The sequence below is a fragment of the Geotrypetes seraphini genome, chromosome 6 (assembly GCF_902459505.1).
Source record: "Geotrypetes seraphini chromosome 6, aGeoSer1.1, whole genome shotgun sequence".
NCBI lineage: Eukaryota > Metazoa > Chordata > Amphibia > Gymnophiona > Dermophiidae > Geotrypetes > Geotrypetes seraphini.
This window is the reverse complement of record NC_047089.1, coordinates 118,730,168-118,742,247: the sequence shown is the minus strand read 5'-3', so window position 1 is coordinate 118,742,247 and position 12,080 is coordinate 118,730,168. Positions and strand designations below refer to the sequence as shown.

Genomic DNA, 12,080 nt, shown 5'->3' with positions numbered 1-12,080 from the left:
GGGGAATGTTTTACCCATTGTTGTTCAAATGCTATCATGAAAAGATTAGCGACCGAGGGGGCAAATGCCGCCCCCATAGCCACTCCTTGTATTTGTTTGAAAAGGTTCCCTTCAAACTCAAAGAAATTTTCTCGCATGGCTAACATAGTCAAGGAGATAAGGAAATCAGTAGGGACTGATTGTGGTTTTGGTTGTGAATCCAATACTTCTTTGATAACATCAATAGCATCTTGTTGGGGGATAGACGTATATAATGATGATACATCCAATGTGACCATTATAAAGGGTCCTTCTTTTAGATCTATGTTATCTAATTTTTGTAAAAAATCTTTAGAGTCTTTAATATATGAATTGCATTTTGGAACCTCATGCTTTATAAATTGATCTACGTATCTTGATAGAGGTTCCAAGACAGACCCACGAGTCGAGGTAATGGGTCTAAAAGGTGGATCTATTGAATTCTTATGTATTTTTGGTAAGAAGTAAATGATTGCAGTCATTGGATGCTTGGTATTTAAAAATCTGTAATCACGATTGGTAATGAAACCCAATTTTAATGCCGAGTCTGTGATTTTTCTAATTGAATTTTGAAGTCTTTTAGTCGGATCTAATTTGATTTGCACATACGCTTGAGTGTCGTGAAGATGTTCAAGAGCCTTGGTAATGTACACTGACTTATCTTGAACTACGATTGCACCTCCTTTGTCAGCTGACTTAATAATGATGTTTTTATTACTTTGTAGATTAATTAATGATTGGTGTTGATCTTTCGATAAATTGGACTTAAATTTATGTATTTTTGAATTGTGAAATATTTTTTGAGAGTCTTGGCGTACTAATTCTTTAAATACATTTAAAGTAGGGTCTACGGGTCCAATTGGTTTCCACGTAGATTTTGGAGCAATCGTTGTCCTGTCTACAAAATCAGTTTTAGTTGCAAAGAATAACTTAACTTCCAAGAGTCTGAAGAACCTTTCTAAATCAATATTAAATTGAAATTCATTATTAGGTACCGTTGGTACAAAGGACAGACCTCGATTTAATAATTCAATATCAGCGCTTTCTAAATTCTGTTGGGAGAGATTAATTGTTACTGTTGGTTGAGTTGCTGTTGTGATCTCGTCCATGGTTTGCCTCTGGCTTGAGTTCTGCCTCGTCTGCTTTTTCGAATTTGAAACCCTCCTCGTGCGCCTAAAAAAGTCTTTGATGGATTTGAACTACCTGAGGAACTAAGGTTGCTAGAGGATGAACTAGAATCTTCTGCATTAATAGTGCTTACTGTTTTTGATGTTTCATTAGTGGTCATCCAATGATAAACCTTATTATTAAGATAGTCTTTTTCGTCCCTATAAAATTTTTTCAGTTTGAATTTTTTAATATTATCTTTGAATTTGATCAAATTTTCATTAGTTTTAATCAATTGACTCTGATAACTTTCTATCATTTGAGTAGATTTAAGAATATTGATAGTTTTTTCTACTTCTATCTTGAAGTGTTCTACTTGTTGTTTGCTTTTTTCTATGATCAAAAGCATTAAATCAAATGAACATTTATTCAAAATCATATTCCATTTCTTTAAGAAATCAGTGTCTTCTTTGAAATTTTGAGGTTCTTTGTTCATACGTAGACCTCTTGGTATTCGTTCACATTTGCAATATTCAACTAATATTCCACTATTAAGCTCAGTTTTAATAATTTTCTTATTTAAATTGAAAAAAAGTCCCCAATCTGTATTGAAATTGTCTGTACCGGTTGAACTAATTTCAAACTGTGAAGGTACATTGAGTATTGATTCAATTTGTTCTACATTGAATCCAAATGTCGTGTTCCAGTTGCTTGAGGTCATATTAGTAAGGTATGGAGAAAAATCCACAAAGCAATTACTGATTGGTGTTGATCTTTCGATAAATTGGACTTAAATTTATGTATTTTTGAATTGTGAAATATTTTTTTTGTACTTTCCTATGATGTCAGCTTCACGAACGTCATCACGTTATTACGTTTTTTGACGTTCCTCACGCTGTACCGACAGCTGAGCAAAATCCCTTTAAATAGTTCAGCGTTGGTTTTTACCGACGCCATTTCTTGAAAAATACACGCTGAATCAAAGTCGGCTCCGTAAGTTTGCTAGGATTTGAACATGTTAAACTTTAAAGTCTAAGATTTGAATGTACTCAAATACTATACTAAATGTAACTTTTGTTGCCTATTTTAGACACTGTTCATCACGTTCCTCTGACGAAGCCACTTCAGGTGAAACAGTGGCCCCGTTGGGATCTACACAGTGTGAACTGCTTTTGAGATAAGTGCTTTCTTTGAGTTTATGCACTATCTTTGATTCATATATTTTTCATAGTATTTGATGGCAAAGATGTTTATACATCTAGTTTAAAAACTTTGACAAAAATAAAAAAAGAACAAGAATTTAAATTACAAATTAAGAATTGAAAGGATATAAAATACCTCAAATTACCACTTGCCAATGATTGATACCAAGACCAAACTAAGTATTTAGCCAATGTGTGCCTTTATACTTGGTCTCTGAGGCGTGGTATACTTAAAAAAAGTATATTTTCTACATGTGACACAAGAAGTGAATTTGTATATCCATTTGGTTTTCACACTTCTTTAAAATACAGATTCCCACGATAAAAACCTCTACTGGACAACTCCTCTCTTCCCATTCTTCTATTTCGGCAGCCTTTCATTCCTTCTACTCTCAGCTCTATTCCTCTGATACACCTGATCAATCTGATCATATTAATCAATTTTTGACCTCTTTACATTCTACTAAACTTTCCGTATCAGATTGTGAACCTCTGCAAAAATCATTTGACGTTTCTGAAATAGTGTTATCTATAAAACATCTCTCATAAGAACATAAGAAGTTGCCTCCGCTGGGGCAGACCAGAGGTCCATCCTGCCCAGCGATCCGCTCCCGCGGCGGCCCATCAGGCCTTATTGCCTGAACAGTATCCCTGACTAATTTTGTAACTGCCTCTAATCCTCTAACTATTACCTACCTCTACTCCAATCTGTACCCCTCAATCCCTTTGTCCTCCAGGTACCTGTCCAGACCCTGTTTGAAGCTCTGTAGCGTGCTTCTGCTTATCACATCCTCCGGTAGCGCGTTCCATGTATCCACCACCCTCTGAGTGAAAAAGAACTTCCTGGCGTTTGTTATAAACCTTTCCCCTTTCAATTTCTCTGAGTGCCCCCTTGTACTTGTGGTTCCCCGTAATTTGAAAAATCTGTCCCTGTCTACTCTTTCTATGCCCTTCATGATCTTGAAGGTTTCTATCATGTCTCCTCTAAGTCTCCGCTTTTCCAGGGAGAAGAGCCCCAGCTTCTTCAGTCTGTCAATATATGAGAGGTCTTCCATACCCTTTATTAGCTTAGTTGCTCTTCTCTGGACTCTCTCAAGTACCGCCATGTCCTTCTTGAGGTACGGCGACCAATACTGGACACAATACTCCAGGTGCGGGCGCACCATTGCACGATACAGTGGCAGGATGACTTCCTTCGTCCTGGTCGTGATACCCTTCTTAATGATGCTCAACATTATGTTTGCCTTCCTTGAGGCTGTGGCGCACTGCGCCGATGCCTTTAATGATGTGTCTACCATCACTCCCAGGTCTCTTTCAAGGTTACTCACCCCTAGTGGTGATCCCCCCATTTTGTAAGTGAACATCGGGTTCTTTTTCCCTACATGCATGACCTTGCATTTCCCTATGCTGAAGCTCATTTGCCACTTTTTGTCCCACTCTTCCAGCGCTGTCAGATCCTTTTGGAGATTTTTGCAGTCCTCCTTGCTTTCAACCCTGCTGTATAATTTGGTGTCATCCGCAAATTTAATAACCTCACATTTTGTTCCTGCCTCCAGGTCGTTAATAAATATATTGAACAGGAGAGGTCCTAGCACTGACCCTTGCGGAACTCCGCTCGTGACCCATTGCCAGTCTGGGAAATCGCCTGGCTTAGATGAGCTTACAGTAGAATTCTATAAAACCTTCCAACAAAACCTATCCCCTATACTCACATCACTGTTTAACTCTTTTAATCCCCAGAGGATTTCTAACAGTCACTTCTTAGATGCTGTTATTACGGTTATCCCTAAACCCAATAAAGATCCCCAGCAAATTCCCAATTATCGACCTATATCACCCTTAAATGTTGATTACAAAATTTATGATACAGTCCTTTCCCATAGACTGCAGCATCATATTAGTAAAATTATTTCCTCTCATCAGGTTGGTTTTATGCCAGGCAGACTCATTACTGATAATTCTCGTCTGTTTTTCCATTTAAACTCCATTGCCAATTCTCAAGAACCCTGTATAGCTCTTTCTTTAGACGCTGAAAAAGCGTTCGATAGAGTAGAATGGTCTCATCTATTTCAAACAATGCAATGGTTTGGTTTTCCAGCTAAATTCTTAGAATATGTTAAAATCCTTTACTCTAATCCTAGAGCCTCTGTTATTACAAATAACATTCTGTCGCCCTTTTTTACCCTGCAACGGGGTACTCATCAAGGATATCCCCTCTCTCCATATCTTTTCAACTTGGCCCTCGAACCCTTTCTTTTAGCCATAAGGATATCGCTGGCATCCTACATAACAAAACAGAATATAAACTTTCAGCATATGCTGATGATGTTCTCCTATATCTTACTAAACCAGACAAATCCTTACCTGCTCTCTTTAATCTAATTCAGTTCTTCTCTTCTTTTTCTGGTTACAAAATTAATAAACAGAAAACGGAAGTTCTGCCTCTTAATAAGTATTCACGTCCTGAATTGATCCAGTCATATAACCTCCTTTGGTCCCCGTCACATATAAAATACTTAGGAATCAACCTCTATACATCCCTTCCTGCTACCATGAAACATAATAGTGACAATCTCATAGCTATTCTTAAATCATTAATACAATCTTGGCACCCCCTTCATCTTTCCTGGTAGGGTAGAGTAGAGACAATCAAGATGGTAGTAGCGCCTAAAATTAACTTTGTACTCAGCATGATCCCACATATATTCTCGCCTCACTTTTACAAAATGGTCGATAAACACATAAATGCCTTTATATGGAATAATAAACCACCTAAGATAGCTCTTAAAAAACTTGAGGCTCCAAAGACCAGAGCGGGGGTTTTTCTTTCAGGCTTCCTAAGTTATCATAAGGCATTTATCTTACAGCAGACCGCACACTGGTTTTCTACTTCAAGTGCCTATCTCCCTTTATGGCTTCAATTTAAACATGCTCTTTATCTGGCATATCTGTCGTTGGCTCCGCTATTAACTTCTGATGCTTTACTTTCTTCTTCAAACCCCATCATCTCTCAATCTGCTACCTGTCTCCTTGAATTCGATGAGTTACTAGAAACACCCATTAGAACCTCAACGTATATCTCCATTTGGCATAACTCGTCTTTTCTTATTAACAAAAAGCCAATAATTTGGCCTCAATGGGCCAGACTTGGAATACAATACTTGACAGACATCTGTACCCCCTCTCTACAACTTTTGGACATTTTCGGAATTACAAGATAAATTTGCCCTCCGCCTCATCATTCTATCAATGGCTTCAACTTTCCTCCATGATAAAAAAAAACTAAAGTCTTGCAACTGAAAGCTATGAGAACCCCTACTATACTTACATTGTTCCCCAAACTCCTTACCATAGGCCATGTTGCTTCTCATCTTTATAAGGTACTCCTGAACTCCCGATCAGACGTTCATATCCCCCTGCAAAAATCATGGGAAATAAGACTTAAACTGCCATCTACAAGATAGACAATGGGAAATTTTTTGGTCTAAAACCATCCAAACTATTCCATCTGCCAACTCTATGCAATCCATGTTCTTCCTACATCACAAAACCACTTGGACACCTCAAAAACTACATGTTTCAGGACTGCTGTCTTCTAACAAATGCTGGAACTGTAAATTACATCCAGGTACTCTGCTTCATATGCTCGTCGAATGTCCCTGCCTGCAGACTTTTTGGACAAATGTCTGGTCAATTATCCAAAAAATCTGTAATTTCACTTTTGATTTTTCTCCTACAGTAGTCATTTTAAAATCTGAGACTCCTTTACTCAATTTACCAGCATCTCAATATGCCCTGTCAATACACTTCTCGTTGTAGCTCTGCGACTCATATTATCTAATTGGAAATCGTTTGATTCCCTAAATGAGCACTTTTGGTACCAGTCTGTCCTACTACAACACAAACGTAAAATGTTTATCTCTGCTACTATTCCTTTGACCGCTAAAGTCCATGCTAAATGGGCTAATTTCAATGACTATTTGAGTTCTCTTTAATGCCTTACCACCAATAAGCTAATGCCTAATACTTTCTATATCCTCTATCTCTCTCCAACTTCTCCTTTTCTTCTCTCTTTCTATGGCCTCTGGGGGATTCTCTTCTCTTTTTCGCTCCCTTTTACTTTCTTACTTTTCCTTCCTTTTCCCTCTCTAGCCTCCTTTTTCTTTCCTTTCCCATTTTTTCTTTGTTTCCTTTCTTGAGTACTTTCCTAATACCTACCACAACATTCTAGACCAGCGGTCTCAAACACGCGGCCCGCGGGCCACATGTGGCTCTCCAGGTTTTATTTGCGGCCCGCGGTCTGGAGGCGATCATTCTCTTCCTTTTGGAACAGCAGCTGGCTCGTTCGTTCAAAGCCGCGGGTTGGCGGCTCCTTGCGCTATCCACTCCTGCATTGGAAGCCTCTCTGATGTCACAAAATCAGAGAGGCTTCAGACGCAGGTACGGATCTGGCAAGGAGCCGCCACCCGCGGCTTTGAACGAACGAGCCGGCCAGACACGCTGCTGCTCCAGTGGCTTACCAAGGGGGGGGGGCGGTCCACTGTTCTCCCTAGAGTGCGGCTCATGGCTCGTCTAGAGCAGTGGTGCCCAACCTGCTTCCCTTCCCTTCTCACTGCTGCCATCGGGGATCAGGCCGGCACCGTGTTCTTTGATCTCCCTGCTTCTCTTCCCTGCGGGGCCGACCAACTCTCGCGGCCCGACGTCAATTCTGACGTCGAGAGGACGTTCTGGCTAGCCAATCGCTGCCTGGCTGCCCGGAACGTCCTTTCTGACGTTAGAATTGACGTCGGGCAGCGAGAGTTGGTCGGCCCCGTGCAGAAGAGAAGCAGGGAGATCACGGCCTATTCCCGATAGTGGCAGCAGCCTATTCCGCGGCGGCGGTGACATGGGGGAGGGCAGGAAGGAAGGAAGAAAGAAAGAAAGAAGGAAGGAAGGTGGGGTGGGGACAGGGAGCCAGAAAAAAAAGCAAAAAATGGGGCATGGAGGAAGGAAGGAAGAAAGAAAGAAGGAGGGGGACAGGGAACTAGAAACAAAGCAAAAAATGGGGCACGGAATCAGAGAAAGACAGACATAGAGAAAGAAAGAAAAAGTTGGGGGAGGGAATGAGGTCTGGAGGAGAGGAAGCATACAGGAGGCTAAAAGAAGGGAAGAAGTATTGGATGCACAGTCAGAAGAATAAAGTGCAACCAGAGACTGATGAAATTAACAAAGGTAGGAAAATGATTTTAGTTTCAATTTAGTGATTGAAATGTGCCAGTTTTGAGAAAGAAAAGATATTGAACTTTAAATGTGGGTGCTGCAGAAAAAAATAGAGTACTTGGAGGGCCGCAGAAAAAATAGTGAATGTCTTATTAAAGAAATTACAATTTTGCATGAGGTAAAACTCTTTATAGTTTATATATCTTTCCTTTTAACTGTTAAAGGAAAGTTTTATAAACTATAAAGAGTTTTACCTCATGCAAAATTGTCATTTCTTTAATAAGACATTAACTATTTTTTCTGCGGCCCTCCAAGTACCTACAAATCCAAAATGTGGCCCCGCAAAGGGTTTTAGTTTGAGACCACTGTTCTAGACCATATTTCTACCTTTATATTATATGTACCTAATAATTTCTTGTTGCACTTGAATATTTGTTCTTACTCATTTGTTGTTTCATGACTTTGATATTGATATTGTTTGTTATTCTTTTTTGTATTTTGATAAAACTCTTAATAAAATTTCATGGAAAAAACAAACAACTTACATTTCCCTCTCTCAGTGGTAAAAACAGAACCTTTAAGAGATTAAGTTATTCTTTTGCTTTTAAATTAACCGAATCCAAGAATGCTTTACCACTTAAATTAAGAAGTTTAGATTCTTTTGCTTTATTCTGGAAAGTTCTGAAAACTTTTTTGTTTGCTAAACATTTTGGAAATTAACTATTTTAGTCTACTTTTCCTTGTCAAATTTATGCATTATGTTTTACATTATTGTTAACCAAGTCGAGCTCCTCTAGGTTGATGACACGGTCTATAAAACTAAAGGCTCCTTTTACAAAGGTGCGTTAGGGCCCTAATGCGTGGAATAGCGTGCGCTAAAATGCCATGCATGCTAGCTGCTACCACCTCCTTTTAAGCAGGTGGTAGTTTTTAGGCTAATCCGGAGCGTGCGCTAAAAACGCTAGCGCACCTTTGTAAAAGGAGCCCTAAGTTTTAGTTTAGTTTATATTACTGGGTCAGAAACCCAAAGCCCTGCCCAGTAGTGTGCTTAGGTTCCATCTACTGGAGTCTCTATCAAAGCTCGCTCCAGCCAATCTTAACTATCCCAGCCCGTCCTCAATTGAATATTCATATACGGGACACAGGCCATACAAGCCTGCCAAGTACTGGCCTTAGTTCCTTCAATGTATACCCATTATTTTCTGATAAGAGATCCGCTGTGTTCATCCCACACTTGTTTGAACTCTGTCACCGTTTTCTTCTCCATCACCTCCCTCGGGAGCGCATTCCACGCATCAACCACCCTCTCCGTAAAGAAGAATTTCCTAGCATTACTCTTGAATCTACCACCCCTCAACCTGAAACGCTGGTAAGTGAACTTCCTGATTGACATGAAATGCCAAAACAATCTTTGGCAGGAAGGAAGGAACAGTGCACAAGGAGTCACCAGTGTCAAGAGATTTTAAAGGAAAGGATCTTTACACGAAAGAGCTTGGAATTCCGAGACCAATCTCACCGAGGTCGAAGTGGATCATATTGTAATCACTGGTTCCCAGCATCCCCTCTACTTCTACACCTTGTGCCTGTCCTCATAGTCCATTTACAATTAAGTCCAGAATTGCGTTTCCTCTCGTATTTTCCTTCACAAGTTGTTCCAGGAAGCAATTGCCTATAGCATTCAGTAAATTGTTCTCCCTACCGCTGCCGGAGGTACCTAGGTTCCAGTCTATCCCTGGATAATTACCCAGATAATTGCCTCCCTTGCAGTTGCATTTAATCTGGTCTGTAATTTCTCCATCAATTTCTTCAGACTGCCCTGGGGTTCGGTAGTAGATGCCGATCTTCATTTCCGTTCCATTTGTTCCTGTAACTTATTCTTTGTGTTCTCTCTGGTAGGCTCAATTCCCTCTTTGACATATAGGGCAATGCCCCCACCATTTTGGGCCACTCTGTCTCTGCGGTATAGCTTGTATCCTGGAAGCACAGTGTCCCAGAAGTTTTCCTCGTTCCACCATGTTTCTGTGATGCAGATGATGTCAAGGTTATCTTTTTGTGCCGTAGCTTCCAATTCCCCCATCTTATTCCTTAGGCTCCTTGCGTTCGTGTACATACACTTGAGTTTGTGGCCTGTTACTCTCTTACATTTCCTTCCCTCTTGTGTCCCTTTCGATCTGTCAGGATTTCTGTCTTGCATATGATCCGGTGAGTCTTCCCTGTTATCTTTCTGCACAGTATCCTCTGGGTATACTGGTGCATAAGAACATAAGAATTGCCTCTGCCAGGTCAGACCAGGGGTCCATCGTGCCCGGCAGTCCGCTCCCGCGGCGGCCCCCCGAGGTCCATGACCTGTAAGTGTTCCCTACCTAACTTAAACGTCCATACCCTATTCGCTTAATGTCCTGTAAGGTAAACCTCTATCTGTACCCTGTTATCTCCTTCGCTTCCAGGAAGTCATCTAGTCCCTTTTTGAACCCCAGAATTGTACTCTGTCTTATCACCTCTTTGGGAAGCGCGTTCCAGGTGTCTACCACCCGTTGAGTGAAGAAGAACTTCCTTGCATTCGTTATGAATCTGTCTCCTCTCAGTTTTTCTAAATGACCTCTTGTTTTTGTTGTCTCCGCTAGTCTAAAGAATCTGTCCCTCTCCACCTTCTCTATGCCTTTCATGATTTTATAAGTCTCTATCATGTCCCCTCTCAGTCTCTGCTTTTCCAGGGTAAAGAGCCCCAGCTTGTCCAACCGTTCAGCATGGTTCCCGAACCATCGACTCTCTGTCGACTGTCGGCTTTCCCCTTCTTCTTAGTTTAAAAACTTCTCAATTTCTCTCTTAATGTTGCTTGCAAGTAGCCTCATTCCATCCTTCCTGAATAGCTTGCTCTTCCCCCAGAACGTCATCCAGTTGCGCATGAAGTGGAATCCTTCTTCCTCACACCAGCGCCTCATCCATGCGCTGATTGCTTGCAGCTCCGTCTGCCTCTTCTCGTCGGCTCTGGGTACTGGCAGGATCTCCAAGATCTTCTGCGTTCTGGTCTTCAGCTTCCTTCCTAGCATCCGGAACTGGTCCTTCAGTACTTCCGTGTTGTAGTTCCTGTTGCTCACGTTGTTTGTCCCCACATGGATTACCACCGCCGTATCTTCCTCTTCTATGCTGTTGATGATCCTGTTGATGCAGCTCACTATGTCTTCTACATTGGCTCCCGGTAGACAGGTCACAAGCCAATCCTATCTTCCTCCCACTATGTGGCTGTCAACTTATCTGATGATGGAGTTCCCTAAGACGATTGCTGTCCTCTCCATTTTCTCTTGCTTCTCTAGCCGCAGGTCCGTGTCCCTGGTGTATGTCCATCTCTCCGGCCGTAGGTCCGTGTCCTCTGTGCACTTCCATCTTCCCTCATCCTGGCGTTGGCTTGCACCGGACTCATCTTCTTGTAAGTTCCCTCTGCAACATATCCGAGAACAAAGCTTCAGTCTGCTTGCATCTGGGAGATAGTCATGGCCCTCAGCCATGTTGAACAAGATCTCCCAGGTACTCCAGAGATTTCAGAGACAAATGGCTCTTTCGGTAATTCACAATCCAACTCAGACCCTCCTATCCCTAATGAATATGCATGAGAGAGATTTACATATAATGGAAGTGGCAGGTATACAAATCTCTCTCATGCATATTCATTAGGGATATATTGAAAACCCGACTGGCTGGGGGTCTCCTAGGGACAGGGTTGAGAACCACTGCTCTAGGACTTGGATCACCCGATCTACAGTGCACCGACCCTCAGATAAGGGAGTCCAGATCAGCCATTCATCCAAGTAGGGATGAACCTGCAGCCCCATCTTTCACAGATGAGCTGCCACCACCACAATCACTTTCGTGAATGTGCAGGGAGAGGTCACTAGTAGAGAATGACACGGTGAAAAAATTGGTCCCCGTCACCGCCCCGTCCCCGTCTCACCATCCTCTGCACCGCCCCGTCACCGCCATTCCCTTCACCGCCCCGTCACCGCCACTGCCACCCCATTCACCACCCCGTCACCGCCACTGCAACCCCATTCACTGCCCCGTCACCGTCACCGCTGCATACATAAAAGCCTCAAACGGGTACGATTTTATATACTTTTCTTTATTTACGTATAAAGGAAACATTCTTTAAAACTTTAAAACTCTTCCTCTAGTTCAGCAGCCAAAGCTCTAATTTATAAAATGACAATTGTATAGAATATTGTTTCTTTTTATACTTGAATAAAATAAGTTCAGTATAAAACTATTTGAGGCTTGTTGAAATGGGATGAGATGGTTTGTGGGGATGGGATGGGGATAGGGCCCGAGCTCACGGAGACAGAGCTCACAGGGATGGGGACCAAGTTCGCGGACAAATATTTTCCCCGTGTCACTCTCTAATTTACAGCTCAATCAAGGCTGGCTCTGATGGGCTGCAAGTCTCCCCTCCCCCCAGCGATCACGGCAGGAGGGCACCCAACCCCTCCTGTAGACCCCCCCCAACGGTCCTCCCGACAATCGCAGCAGAAGGGTACCCAACCCCTCCTGCCGGTCCTCCCA

At 41.9% G+C, this 12,080-nt stretch overlaps 1 protein-coding gene across 25 annotated transcripts in view; it reads right to left on the bottom strand.

The window, feature by feature from the left end:
- The window catches only part of ABHD13 (abhydrolase domain containing 13), a 341,021-nt gene that overhangs the window by 174,361 nt on the left and 154,580 nt on the right, over positions 1–12,080 (bottom strand). For 12 of the 25 annotated variants that reach the window (XR_004539849.1, XR_004539847.1, XM_033948432.1 and 9 more), the window contains one exon: positions 5,656–5,743. The exons of 9 other annotated variants lie outside the window; for them this stretch is intronic. The gene's annotated coding sequence lies outside the window, so the exon portion shown is untranslated. The remainder of the gene's footprint in view (positions 1–5,655; positions 5,744–12,080) is intronic. 4 more of the 25 variants (XR_004539848.1, XR_004539855.1, XM_033948423.1 and 1 more) reach the window with 1 other exon arrangement.